The 15,741-nt window shown below is 33.2% G+C and overlaps 1 protein-coding gene across 1 annotated transcript in view; it reads left to right on the forward strand.

Annotated features, from left to right (window-relative positions):
• Positions 1 to 1,932: 1,932 nt before the first annotated feature.
• Positions 1,933 to 15,741, forward strand: part of LOC132732465 (matrix metallopeptidase-21-like) — a 71,490-nt gene continuing 57,681 nt past the window's right edge. Inside the window, exon 1 of the mRNA XM_060718885.1 lies at positions 1,933 to 2,540. The gene's annotated coding sequence lies outside the window, so the exon portion shown is untranslated. The remainder of the gene's footprint in view (positions 2,541 to 15,741) is intronic.

Raw genomic sequence — 15,741 nt, forward strand, 5'->3', positions numbered from 1 at the left:
ATCATTTGACGTCAAAATGTTCACCAAATGTCAGGCAATGGTGTTTTATGACATCACGTTAATCATAATGCGTTTGTGTTAAAGCTACAAATTTTGTAAACGTTTTATTGGAATGGCTATTGAAAGTGCTCCTTAAACATTCACTCATGTTACCATGGTGATGGGTATGTTGCAAATATCAGTGTTTTCATCTTTATTAATAAAGATATTTTAAGCAAATGCATATTTAAGCAAAATATCAAAATATAACATTGATACACCAAGTGTTTTTGAATTATTGACTTGTCTACGAACTTCCGGACAGCCCTCGTACTTGTATTTCGAATAATTCAAAAAATGGTGTCAAATATGGCCTTTTAAAAAGCTCGATCATTTTGTCAACGTATATTATTTATATCAGAGAACAGTTGTAGAAAAATTATTCAAATCATGTATATTTTCATTCATGATTGGCTCAAGATTTCTGTATTTAAATGTTTATCAAACTGGCACATAAAATATGTTCATAAGCATAATATATTATATTGTATGATATCATATGTATGCTGGTGTCATATGCATCAAGTATATACTCAAAGACAATACAAATATGTGTGTCGTCTTCCCGATATCAAATGTATCTATTTTCAAAACATTTTGATGGAATATATGTGCTAACTGCGATGGTCATTTATTGTTTTTTCATTTTTATTGTATCTATTATATATTTTTGATGTTATGCCAATAAATAGACTATTTACTGTGTACCCTTATTGAAATTTTCATTTGTCGGAACTTAAATATCAAAGAATTGAAAGAGATCAAACTGGTAAACAGTCGACACAGTGCGCATAGATGTGCAGTCCGGGAAGTTTGTTTTTTTTCTGTATTATTGTAATAGAATGTCTAAACACTGTTAAGAATTTGATCCTTAAAATATCTCGATGTTAACACTCTGATTCATTGACAATGTAAACGTAACACGTTCAATCTTCCTAAATGATGGTAAGTAAGATAATTGCAAATAAAGAATCTCTATGGTGGATGGGTGAGTTAGCAACTATTCTACATTTCTTAGCAACTTAAATATTGAAACAATCATAACATGGTATTTGCAATTAGAACAACACGTTTCTAGATTCAAACTAAGTATGTTTACAAAATTGTCAAGCGAACTAATAAAACCAATTCAGTTAGCGTAAGCAAAAGGCAGTTAAATCCACAAAAAGAACCTAAGAGGGTATCAAAACAGCATGAATGTTGTGATACAAATATAAAACGTTTGGCGTTTGATGGCTAATGATTATAATTATGTTTTAAAAACTATTTTTCTTCTTCTTCTTTTTCTGAAGTTGATTTTTTTAAATATTGTTTCCGTCCGTTTGCTGGTGTGCATAAAGGTTGCATAGTAGTATTGTCATTATCTTCCATAAGGATTTACACACCACACTTTCGTTAAGAAAAACATTTTAATTTCTTTTTCACCCTTAATACGTTTTCTATATTCATTTAGTACTATTAATGTCAGTATGGTTGAAAGAATGACGAATTATATTACTCATTTGATACAGACAATTGAGGACATTTAAGATAGTTCATGGATAATAATACAATAAAAGTCTGCCGATAACCTTTTCTGTTATCAATATGCAAGAAATATAAAACGGCGAGTTGTAAATCTAATACACTTGTACAATTTAATGCCTAGCTCGAAGTGAAATAGACCTGTCTGTATAGCTGTAAATTTACCAATCTTTAACTAGCAAAGAAAAACAATTTCACACTATGAGTGAAAGAGAGCGAGCGTAAATCTTTTTTATAATATTCGTTATTCATTGTAAAATTATCTTTTATCGTATTAAAGAGAGAAAAAGTATACAGTATATAGCGAGCGTATTGAAAATCTCATTTATGCGTTCGTAGTATTTTAGAGGACTTTATGCATTGTTTACCCTTTGTAACGTTACGTGAATATTTGTAAAATCAGCTACAGAATAGCTCGTGATGCCTAAAGTATTGATGTTATATATTGAGTGATTTAGATGTACCAATACAAGAAGTGGGTTTTTGTTTTTGTATTTATCATAAAGCATTAAGACGAATGTTCGGACGTTTAGAAATCAACGTGAAATTTCATTTATCTGGGAAATGTTTGTGCACAAAACAATTTTATTTGCATTGTGTACCAAGTTTGCACGATTTGTCGGGACAAAGTTTATGCTCATCATAGGACGGGATATTTGCGGACGGTCTGAGGCAGAAATATCCAATAGAATCGCACTGATATTCACGTGGATGTCGACCTTGAAGACACGAATTATTTGACACACAATGGGTATTTAAGACGTGTGTAGTGCAGAAAATCTACAGATCCTGCGATACTTTCCTTGAAGACATTACTTTTGATATTAAAAATACTTTGATAATCAATTATATATTTTTAATTTTTAAAGTCCTTATGTGAATTATGAAACTTGAAACTTAAAATGCAGACGATATTGTAATCACGCCATGATAAATAATCGGAATTAAAGAAATAATTTCCAGGAACATATTTCAAGGTAGGTACAAAATAAATGCATTTTAGTTTAAATATATTATACAGATGGTTAATGTTAATTAAAAGTTTGGCCTGCTGGTAGCGATCAAAATAGCCTTTGACACCCTGAACAAACGCCAAGTTGAAAGTCACTCAATTTTTATTATTTCGAGAAAATAGAAAAATAATTATGCAGACGACATTTTTTGCAGACGACAATTTTTCAAGCATGTGAAAATGTTTAAGACGGCTTGTTTCATAAGCAAACATAACTTGTACATGAGTCAACTTTTGGTCAGACGTGAATTACGTAATGTACGTATGTTTACGATCAATTTATGAGTTTTAAGTGATGATGTGGGTGTTTGGAACGAGAAATTAAAATATTTGCAAGTATCAAATTTAAACCTGATGCCAGCATGAAACAGATCATTTATATTTACGTTTACATGATTGTAAATATAAATGACACAATAGCATGATTGTCATAGTATATTTCTACTCTATATAAACATAACAAGGCTCTCACTGCACAGTACAATAGCGGTCTGTACGTTCCCTATATCCCTGTGGGAATGAGTTGGCAGTAGGACAATATTTATTGATGTCAATAATATACTGTTTGAAATAGTTTATTTATGATTACAATTTATGACACAAAAATGTAATAGAGTGAGTTATATATATATGGGTGTATTGGAAGGAAAAATGAAACGTATTTAAAAGGAAAGAAAAAGAGAAATATTTATTTATTGACTTACGTTACATCTAACGATCTATGTTTTATTTGCCGCATAGATTAAGGATATAGCATTTTGGAGCGTTCTAATTTTGCTTCCCTGAAAACAGACACTAGTAAAAAGTACCGATTTTGATAAAGCTTTATAGATTGAATACATATTTTTTTAAATGTGCGGTTTAAAGTAAATTGGTCTACAATGGCAGTTTTGTAATACAATAAATAATTACTTTCATAGTATTTTATATCAGACATAATAACAAACCACAAAGAATTGTAAAGGGATGTCGTTTGAAAATGTTAGATTCAAAAACAACAAACCACAAAGAATTGTAAAGGGATGTCGTTGGAAAATGTTAGATTCATAATTAGATATTACATATGTTTACATAGCAGATATTAAATTCTTAAACAAAATATTATTTTTATCAAATAAACGTTCATATTTTTTAAGCAATATTTTATGAGAATGTCCTAATGCTGCATTTATATTGCTGCTATTGCTATTTGAAAAACATCTGGAAAATGTATAAACATTGTAGACAATCCATATTACGGTTGTCACGTAATTGTCGCGAAATATAGTAAAACTATACAGTGTATTGAATAATATCTTACTTGTCGTTCTCGTTGATGAAATGTTAATTTTCACGAAAAGTGAAGCTTATATTTCGATGCAGAGCAATAAATATGTCATATTTAAGTTAAAATCATAGACACCGTATTGATTGAGCTAGCACATACGACGTAGAGAAATTTGCGTGATTACTTTAATACAATCTTCAGTATGTATATCTTCTACTTCTTTTAAAAAAAAATTCTATTAAGAATAACATTAAATATGTTAGGCTTTTCCTTATTAAGCTATTTATTGCTATCATTTGTTTGTGCTTCCCACTACGTGCCAATTTCTTTGTGGCCTCTTCCAACTTTACTCCCGTGCTCCTGTGTCGCTATAAGTTGTCGGTGCTGCGTTCCGTGATTGTCTCAATACCACCTTTTAATTGTACATTATCCTAGGCCAGAAAAAAACGTCACACTTCATGGACAGCTAATTAAAATGTTTAACTGTAAACGAGTACACTCGTCATTACTTAATGTAATTTGATATCTGATAAGATGTTTATAATAGGGCAGTTGAAAGTAGTTCACGCTGCACAGTGTCATTTTAAAATCTATTTCAATTGCAACCGCACTGTACCATGCACAAGACGATCAACTTGAATTATGTAGCATCGTAGGTTATTTTTGACGCATCATACATTTGTGTTTCCTCACTTGATTACTGTTTAATCACCCTAATGATATGTGGCCTGCTTTTTAAATTTGTCTTTTGACATCTTATCTGTGATAGGCAGGCTTCATGCCTCTGATCTCCTTTCAAAACTCTATTTTATTTAGTTCCGCCCATTGTATTCTCGTTTAGGGCAGAAGCATATTTTTACTTGAGGACAATATGCCGCTTTTCATGGAATGGAACTTATGTGTCACATTGAAGGTTCCATGATAACCGCCATATGAACACATCTGCGGGTGTTTCAAAATTCAAAATTGTACCAATTCATGTTAAATGTTGAATTCTGATTAAGCCGGTGCTAAGGGCCGTGGACGGTAGTTTGCACTTGACAGTATCGTCCATGAACAGGCTCAAACAAACCGAGTCTGCAACATTTTCAATTTTGCCGTGTTGTGCTTTCTTTAAGGATTCTTATTTTCTCTATTTTATATTGTTCAGAGACACCACTAACGATCTCGTTATCTTGGTGCAATAACGGTTTAACTCCTATCAAATTTGGAGGGAATTAAACCGGTTACTGCACTAAGGGGACGATTAATGTATCTGATTCTTTTTATTCATCTTTTTAAAGATACCAACCTACTTAAGACATACTACAGGACTACAGCATACTGTTATTGAATATGTCATTATCGGTCATAAATTCAATGATTATATAACTATCGATCTATATGAATGAATTAAATAATGAATGCAAGCCGTAGTAAATATTGGAAAAAGGAAATAAATATTATTATTATAAAAATAAGTATTGACAGATAATGATAAATGTATATCACGTTTCATAAGGTCGCGTCATGCTTTGCTATTTTCGGGGAACATGATATTTTGAAAGCCAGCAGTGGTGAATTTGTCCGCTAATTAAGTATAACTGATGTTTGCGTTGTCGTATACAAAAGAGGAAATACCCTACTGTTGTAGACCATTTAGTGAACTGTCAGAACATTAGTAATTACTTGCCCAAGTAGAAAATATTGTTTTACTACGGCCATTTACCTTTATTTAATAAATTGCTTCAGGTATAAGTAGCAGAAGAAAAACAGTTGTATCTGAGGTTTTGAGATGTTGTTCTCATTATAATTAATAGTTGAAAAATAAAACTCAGTACAGGTGAATAACTGACATGTTTGTGTTACATCATATATTGTCTGTTTGGTTGGTTTGGTGTAACGGCGCACTAACACAGTTTAGGTCATATGGCACGAAAACAGGAAATATGATTATGGCTAACCTTGGTTGTTACATACTTTAAGTAACAACAGGGATCAAAGCCAACTCACCTGCTTGAGCTAACAGATACAAAGACTCCAATAATTCGAACACATTCAGTGGCATTTTACGATTACACAGGGTTATACGATGGGTGCAATGCTGATGCCTCAACCGTTAAGGCAACCCCTCAGCCACAAGGGGAGTTACAGCATATTCATACTTAATAATCAAAGAATATTTCAAAGATCAACATAATTTTGCTCTTAATCCTTTCGAAGAAGTGGGAGTTTGTTTGCTTTACAAATCATCTGTTCTTCTATCCGTCCATCCGTGGGAAGCACCTTGTCCGATGAACACTGCTTGTCCGGAATGCTTTGGCCTTCAAATTTTAGAATTTTAAACGTTGACACATACGACACCTATAAAACAGGACAACTTTACTATTTTCATGTGCAACGTGTAAGATGTTAGTTGAAAAAGTGTGAAGTATTTAAATTTGATATGACAGTTAAATATCCATAAGAAAAATACGGAACAACTCAACTCAATAGCCCGATGATATTTTCCATTTTTAATTTTTCAACCGCATTTCTGTCACAATAAAAATGCCGCGTTTCTTTTACAGTAATGATCAACTGTATAGATATATAATTGAATACTTAGTTGTTTATCTTAAATCTTAGTGCTAAAAAGTAGGTAATACTATATATATATATTCAAATTGGTTTTACGCATCAAGTACAAAAAGGTGAGTACGTAATAAAAATTCTCACCCCATGTATCATATATATGTTTTTGTACTTTTAGTTTGAATGATCGGATAGTTTGCTATAATATCTTTTTAATCATCAACCTTAGAAATATACTTGATACATTAAAACATGGTACCACACGTTAAATTTTTAATGTAGAAACATATCATTTCTATAATCTCTCAACATGGTTCTAGCACTATTAGTTAAATTCCTCTCTGTGTATATATGTATAAATTGTTTATTGATGCTACTCAATATTTTCAAAACAAACCATTTGTCATATCATTATTCAAATAAGCACTCTTCTTTTAAAAGTTCTGATAAAATATGACAATGGAGGGAGTCATTTTGATTTATATTCTCTACTATGATAGTAAAAATGTCAACATGAGTAAATCTCACTTTGTTAAAATCCTTTTACTTGTCTAGACAAGTTTATCATATGCATATTAACATAAATAAGAACAACTTATACTTGTCAATTTATCAACAACAAAAGAGAATTTATCCGAATGCCATGCAAGAAATACATTAAATCTACGTAATCCTATATGGGATGTTGCGGTGATCCATTTTCTGTTGCCCATTGACATGTTAGTGGCGACTTTACATGTTTAAATTGGACGGTAGCCTGCATTTACCACGACCATCCATTAAACCGAGCCTGCAACATTTTCAATTATGCCGTGTTTGGCGTTTTTTAGAGATTCTGTTTGTTTATGCACCCGAAGGGCGGCATATAGTAATCGCACTGTCCGTCCGTCCGTCCGAAAATCTTATCCGCGCTTCATCTCCAAAACCGCTGTGGGGTATCCAATGAAACTTCACAGGACTGTTCGTCACTATGACTAGTTGTGCATAGTATCTTTATATTCTGCTTTTTGGCACAGTTATAGCCCCTTAATGCTTAATAAACTTGTCAAAACCGTTTGTGGATTTCAGTGAAACTTCACGGGATTGTTTGTCACCAAGCCGAGTTGAGCATAGTATCTTAATTTTTCAGTACATTAACTATGTCCATCTTTCATTCCAAAACCACTCGGGAAATTTCTGTGAACATTTAAAAAATTGTTTGCATTGTGCCATGATTTTGTGCATGATTTTTTTCCCATGATGATGAATCTTTTTTAACAAAATATTTAAGGCTATTTCTCCTACATTTCTAATAGACTTTCAGTTAAATTTTGAGAATGATATTTATCAAAGGAGTTTGGGGTTATATTATCGATATTTTGGCATATATTTCGGATCTTTTGTCAAAACTTCCTTTCGTGGGGCATACGTCACATTTCAATGACACCTCTTGTTTTTGTTGTTTTGTTTTTTAAACGTTTTATGGTGTTATGAGTAACATGATGTTTAAATAAAAGAAAATATCTTCCATGTGCTTGTGTACACATTCTCTGTTTGACACAAGGTTTTATGCACACTAACACAGTATAGGTCATATGGCGACTTTCAATCTTCACTGTAGGAGGGAGACCACGGATGCCTTTGCGTGCATTATTTCATGCACGACGGGCACCCGAAAAGAACCACCGACGTTTCGTCAGGAAGCTAGATATCCAAAGTCTCTGTTGTGATTCGAACTCACAGCGGTAAGAGATAAGTTGTTTGAAGTCATAAACCTTAACAACTCGGGCGCCCCACGAATGAGAGATGTTGGTTTTCTTGTACTCTCCGGGGATCATGTCTTTCCTTCATGTATTTTTATTAAACTTTTATCTTATTTTGTCATCTTATCATGTGATCAAAACAGTCAAATTTAAAAATGTAATGTTACGGATTTACAATACCTATGACATGTTTTAATGTTTAATGCCAAAATGATTTAATATTTCTTTATACATTAAGCGTTAAAAGTTGAGTCATTGCAGTGATTGTACCGTTTAAACTTTCAAAATTTGAATATTTTGTGTTTATTGTTATTTCTTGGGGTGTAAGCAAGTGAAACAGGTACGTTTATTTAGTCATATTTTCATGAATACGATTCTTAGAAACGTTGCACTATAGCATACAAATTTTGAACAGAGTACCCACTCCAACATTTTCATGAGACGTCATGCGAAGGGTTTTTTGTAAATATTTCTTTTGTTCAAATACGAGTATACGCAACACTAACTAGAAATAAAGAATGTGAATATTTTGATAAAATTCTTTATTTAGCAAGCTTAATTTGGAGACCTCACTTGCGCCGGGGGGGGGGGGGGCATATAGGTTTATGTATTTATTTATTTAATTATTTGGTTGGGTTTTACGTCGCACTAACACAGTATAGGTCATATGGCGACTTTCAAGCTTCACTGTAGGAGGGAGACCACGGATGCCTTTGCATGCATTATTTCATGCACGACGGGCACCCGATAAGAACCACCGGCGTTCCGTAAGGTTGCTGGATTGCTTCCTCAAATAAAAGAGTTGTGATTCGAACTCACAGCGGTAAGAGATAAGTTGTTTGAAGTCATAGACCTTAATAACCTCCTTGGTGGTTAAGGGGTTAGAGCCGATGACTTCTAATCCAGTTACCTATCTGGCGTGGGTTCGATCACCGGGAGATGCTTTGGTAGTTTAGCACGGAGGGAGGTAGTCTAGTACTGGTGTAACTCTCCAGGAACGATGGTTAGGAAACTAACCGCCTATATGACTGAAATACTGTTTGGAAAAGGCGTAAAATGAAACAAACAAACAAACAAATAACAACTCAGACGTCCCTCGAATGAGAGATGTTGGTTTTCTTATTTGGTTTTCTTTTCCTGGCTCTTCGGGGATCATGTCTTTCCTTTATGTATTTTTATTGAACTTTTATCTTATTTTGTCATCTTATCATGTGATCAAAACAGTCAAATTTAAAAATGTAATGTTACGGATTTACAATACCTATGGCATGTTTTAATGTTTAATGCCAAAATGATTTAATATTTCTTTATACATTAAGCGTTAAAAGTTGAGTCATTGCAGTTATTGTACCGTTTAAACTTTCAAAAATGTGAATATTTTGTGTTTATTGTTATTTCTTGTGGGTTTAAGCAAGTGAAATAGGTACGTTTATTTAGTCATATTTTTATGAATACGATTCTTAGAAACGGATTATAGCATACAAATTTTGACATTTTCATGAAACGTTACGCGAAGGTTTTTTTTTAAATATTTCTTTTGTTCAAATACGAGTATACGCAACATTAATATGTGTAAGATTCTTGCATGATGCCTATACATATATAAATCTATATAATTCTTGAAACGTATATTGCATTGATCTTTGATCATAATTATCCTTAATTTTGCACTGTTCTTTCAGAACATGGTAGTAATGACGAAATAAATAAACATTAAACATATATTGTATTGTATAATGATGTTATTCTATGTACGATTTCTATATCGTATTGTATTTTCAATATTCCATTTTATTTTGTTCCGCCCGTTGATTTCTCGTTTGGGGCACAGGCAATTATTTAATCAGGGAAAACACGCCGCTTTTCATGGAATGGCTGATAACCGCCGTATGCGAATGTTTCTAAAGTGAATATTTCACCATTTACATGTTTAAATGTTGCCGGTACTAGGGGGCGTTGAAGGTATCTTGCACTTTCCAGTACCGCTCATAAAAATGGCTAGGCTTTGAGCCTGCAACATGTTCTATTTTGCTATTTCGGGCGTTAGATATGGAAATTCGGTTTTGTTCTAATGTATTTAATCCTCCTTATAAACAATGTAAAATTATGAATTTATCTTATGACTAATAAGGGGTTAGGCTTATCTGCAAATATTATCTCTAGAATAGAGAAATAGAGAAAAACGGAATCCGTAAAAAGCATCAAAAACGACAATATTGAAAACTCAAAAAGAAATCTTCAGTTACGAATTTGCAAGTGTAATCATCACTTATAAATCGACCTCTAAGTTAGTACCCATTATTTCTTTCTGATATAAATATGACAAACTTGATAATCGATTATATGCACTCCAAGCCATTTCATTTGGAAAACTTGTTACGGTTAGGTGGTTTCCTGCTTACATCTGTTGGTGCATGATTGAACGGGAAACCAGCTGCAATCGTGCCAATCGCAACTTTTCGGCCTTTTCCGTCACTCTTCGGATTAATAATAATAGCCGATGTAGTTCCAATTGCAATCGTGACAATTCGGGCGATTCCGTCATACTGCGGAATCAGACGAAGTAATATTACGGAAATCTAAGCTATTTTAGTTACTTCGGTAATCCCAGTTTGTTTATATAAATAGGATTTCTATTTTTACTTGATTTATCGGTTTAAACCGTAATAAATTATAAACGAAATTGTTCCGTTTCAATTGTTTTTCAAGACGCAAAAGTTAGTTTCTTTTATAATTGTTTTTTGTCTGTATTAGTTTTATACAATAGAGAATGGTGACTGTAGTAGTATTCCGTCTTCAAATGGTGGTCCTGCTTACCAAATCACGCATGATCGAGTTATATTTAGATCTACTGAACGCAATTCAACTTCTTGGTGAGGTAATTTAAAAATAGCCCATGCATATCATTAACCTTGCCACGTGCTGATCTACAGATAGCGCATCGTCTATTTGTGATCGTGTAACATAGTTGATACATGCTTATTAATTGGTACCACGTAACGAAGTATTTTAGTGCATTTACTTGTCTATAAAGCAAAGGAATGATTTCGCTGCGAAAAAGGGGAAATGAAATGTGCACACTTGTTTTCCTTCAGTATCACGTTAGTATTTTTACGATTGATCATTTTCTTTATAAGTTTTATACAATAGAGAATAGATTTCAAATCGTTTTGACAAAAAATATTCGGTTTTCCAAAAAAAAACAAAAAAAAAACAACTAAGTAAACCCTTTATATATACAAATACCGTAATTCAAAAAAAAATGTGATAATAAATTGAAACAAACAAAAAAAACAATTTTAAAGGGTTGGGATGAAGGCACAACTGTGCAAGCCTTTCCTTTTAAAAGGAAACTTTATGTTCATTTATCACCGATGTATTTGCTAAACGACCCATTTCGCATCAAAACTAGGTGAAAAGGCGGGTATTGAACTTTTCATAACCTCTTAAAGTTTACATGTCTCTTATATATATCACCGTATTTAATTATAGAATAATCTTAAATAGGTAATTTATTTTGACATATAAATACGAATTTTTATTTTGGTATATTTCGGATCTTTCATGTTAAAAATACATGTAAATTTAAAGTGCATGCAACGTTTACTTAGAGTCTGTTCAGAAAACTACCTGATAAGGTATTTTGCTTGCGTGACATTTTCACCAATAGCTCTAAGTTCGCTTTTAACGTCTTCCATCTTTACTCATGAGAGTGCTAAAAATAAATATAGAGAAAAACAGATGAAGGCCCAAAACGACAAAACAGAAAATGTAACAGGTTCGGTTTGATTGTGCCTTTTCATGGACGGCACTGGAAAATGCAAGTTACCGTCCACACACCTGAGCAATACTTTATATTTGTTTTGAGAGAGATGATTCGCAATCACGTTCTATTAGTTAGTGACCATACGTTGCTTTAATGCAGTTAATCGGATATTTTCAACAATCATTACTTAATCGCCGCAGTATGAAAATATATGCAGATGTAACATAATTTAATGCCACCACCCGTCACTTTTAATGTCCAAATATTGAAGCCTGCTAAACTTGGTGTCAGGGAGGAGCATTGACAGTGGCTAGAATCAAATATGAATAGCCTGAAACAAAATCAACAAAGAAGGGCGGCATTTAAATAGAATAGAGTAGGATATAGAAACAGGAAACAGCTCCTGGCGTAATGGGCGTCCTTTTTTGTTCCTATTTTACCTATTTTGATCAGTGAAGAAGGGGAACACAGGCGCATGTCATATATATTCAGTCTAATAAAAATAATTCTGTTACACTGACGATACTGTAAATTACGAAGCATGTGAACATTGACTTAATAGCGAGATAATTAAGCTGAAACAATTCAAACTTTTTGCTCTCAATCATAGCCAGGCTTTTCAAATTACCTGGCTAATAAAACAGTAATTAAAGAATATCTGAGAATAATTTCAGCTCACAGAATTTTCAATAAATACCTAATTGCATAGACACATTATTTTGCTGGTACTATTGCATGTTGCTTACGCAACCTCTTTGTAATAGGTAGATTATAAGAAAGGAATTCTGATTAAGTAAAGAATAAAGCCTTTGGAAGATAATGATGATTTATGACTTGATCATAGTTTTGCATTGCAAGATGAAAAAAGCAGAATAATTGTCACGATGTACCTGGAACTTAATTCTATTCTATTCCTAAATCGAATCAAACAAATACATAATTTATAATCAACACATATGGAACAAATAAGAAATTACGGTGTGCAGTTATTTAACCCTTAACCTGCTCGAAACGAAAAACATTTGCCTTTGTTACCAGTGAAGAGCGAGGCCAATACAACCAGGGCAACAGATCAAGGCCAAAAAAACAGACCAATAGAGCCAGGCCAATAGGGCCAGACCAAAAGAGCATGGTCAATAGAGCAAGACCAATACAGCCAGGGCAACAGAACAAGGCCAATAAAACCAGACGAATAGAGCAAGGTCATTAGAGCAAGGCCAAAACAGCCAGGGCAACAGAACAAGGCCAATAAAACCAGACCAATAGAACCAGACCAATAAGACCATATCAATAAAGCAAGGTCAATAGAGTCAGGGCAACAGAACAAGGCCAATAAAACCAGACCAATAGAGCAAGGTCAATAGAGCAAGACCAATAAAGCCAGGGCAACATAACAAGGCCAATAAAACCAGACCAATAAAACCAGACCAATAAAGCCAGATCAAAAGAGCAAGGTCAATAGAGCAAGGCCAATAGAGCAAGACAAAAAGAACAAGCCAATAAAACCACACCAATGGAGCCAGACCAATAGAGTAAGATCAATAGCCAGGTCAATAAAGCAAGGCCAGTAGAACCAGGCCAATTGGGCAAGACCTTAAGAGGTAGACCAAGAGAGCAAGGCCTTCCTCCAGTTCAGCCTGGCGGGGCTCTATACTATTGGTAGCTAAATGTGAGAACGCTATCCCACTAGCATACGGAACATTAGTGGTTCTACTCAGGTGCACGTTCACGCCTGATATAAAGCTCGGAGGGACACCCAAGGTCTTTCTTCAACAGTTAAGCTAGAAAGTCGCCATATGACCTATTCTGTGTTTGTGAGACGTAAAATTCAACCACAAGCTAAATTTTTGTGTCTTTTGATTGAAATTAAATTTGAACGAACTGCTATTGTACTTCATTGCAGTGCAAAAAAAATTACAGATTAAGTGATAATTAAATATATGACGAAAAACATTTTTTTGTTATTAAGTTTGTTTAACATAAGCATTATTGTTTGTATTTCATATTCAATGTTCCATGTAGTGTCTACCTATTTTCAATAATGTTCATATACTTGAAATAATTGCTTATTTTAACTATAAACAATTGTAATGCCAATTTCTGAGCACAACTGCTAAATCCTTTCACCCAAGTTTTCTAGTTTAACATCACGAATGCCATTCTGCTAGGTAATCCAGTTCTATCAGAACCATGTTTTACGCTGTTATATGGGAAAATCAAAATTATTTTAACTTTCAAGATCGAGCAATCACAGGAACTAAACTTTTCTCCTTATAAAGAATTTAATGGTGGTTTCTTAACTTGACCCACGTGGGTAAGGTTAGAGCGTTAAGATTTCAGTTCTCAAAGTGAACTCTGAAAACGTTAAAGAATATGTCAAATGAACGTCTTAGACTTGTTTCAATCATAAAATATCCAACATATCTGTTATTTTTACTTCCAGGGTTTGTTCAAATCACATGACTTGTTTTAAAACTTCTCGTGATTCTGTTGGTGTCTAAATTACGTTCAACATATATATTTAAACCCAAAATATATAGAATTTATACAGAAATTCAAGCTGGGACTTTATAAGAATGTCATTTTAGCGATATTTGAGTACATATTAAGATCATTTCAATATTTTTGGAGTATCCCTTTAAAGGGGCATGCCTCAAGATGAGTAAATGAGTAAAATTGATCTTCAAAAATATCAGTTTTAAGCAAAATACGTTATAGTTAAGTAATGTGTAAATATTTACTATTCGTGTACACCTTTGAATGTATCAATTATTGTTTACAGAAAATACTACATTTTTTAATCAGCAAAGTTCTATGCCATTACTATTTTACTTCATTACTAACGGAGTGAGAGAACATTCAGTATTTCTTAACAAATTATTGGTAATCTCTGTGAAAAGTTAGTAGCATATGCTAGGATAAGTCTTTTAATTGGAGTTGTATTAATTAGAACACTTTTTTTAGTTTCTTAGAATATATGACTAATCTGGAAACGTGCTGCTTTAAAAAAGAGGGCTAATTTTTATTTGTTTGGGTCGTCAGACCAAACAAATAATGGTAGCGAAATTTCAGACTCTAATGCTGTTAATTGCAAGTGCCGAAAGTAGTCCGCTTTTTTGAAGCGGTTACTTCCCTTTATGTGTAACACTTAGGCCGAAAAATTTAGGAGAGATCACTGCGTAAATACGGTCACATGACAGACGGATTAATTTTCAAGCAAAATAATTCCCGAATGGTCGAATATTTCTAATATTGTTTTATTCTTTATAAATATACATGCTTATAGTGAGCGCCATGATTATTTACACAAGTGTTAAACAACAGTTAGCGTCGTTACAAACACTAAATAGAATAATATGATTTTCTTCAGGCCGTTAACATTAACATATAAATTCACCGTGGCGGAGGAGTTTGCGCGCTTGCTTAGGAAGCGAGAGGTCTGGAGTTCAAATCCCAATTACGGCAACTCTTTTGTTTTCAAATTGTTTAAGTCAAATAAACATTTGATCGAATATCAGTGTTGCAATTAGTCTTATATAGCCAATCTACTACAATTAAAACGCTGGAAAGCATTGGTGGCACTATACAAAAACAAATTGTTTTATAATCTCACAACCTTCACCTTTCTGACATTCTGAGACCCAAACAAATTCAGCGCCTTCTGTGCTTTGATTTATTATTTCCTCCTTTCTTTCTTTAATAATAAAAACTTGGAAGGTAGCACGTAATGTATGATTATTAAGCAGATTTATATCAATGTTTTGGGGGTTACTTTATCAATTGAGATACACAGCTGTATTTCTTTTTGCTCTAAAATGGGTTCGTTTTTCTTATAAAA

Source organism: Ruditapes philippinarum, unplaced genomic scaffold, assembly GCF_026571515.1.
Source record: "Ruditapes philippinarum isolate M1 unplaced genomic scaffold, ASM2657151v2 ctg1293_1_1_1_1, whole genome shotgun sequence".
Classification (NCBI taxonomy): Eukaryota; Metazoa; Mollusca; class Bivalvia; order Venerida; family Veneridae; genus Ruditapes; species Ruditapes philippinarum.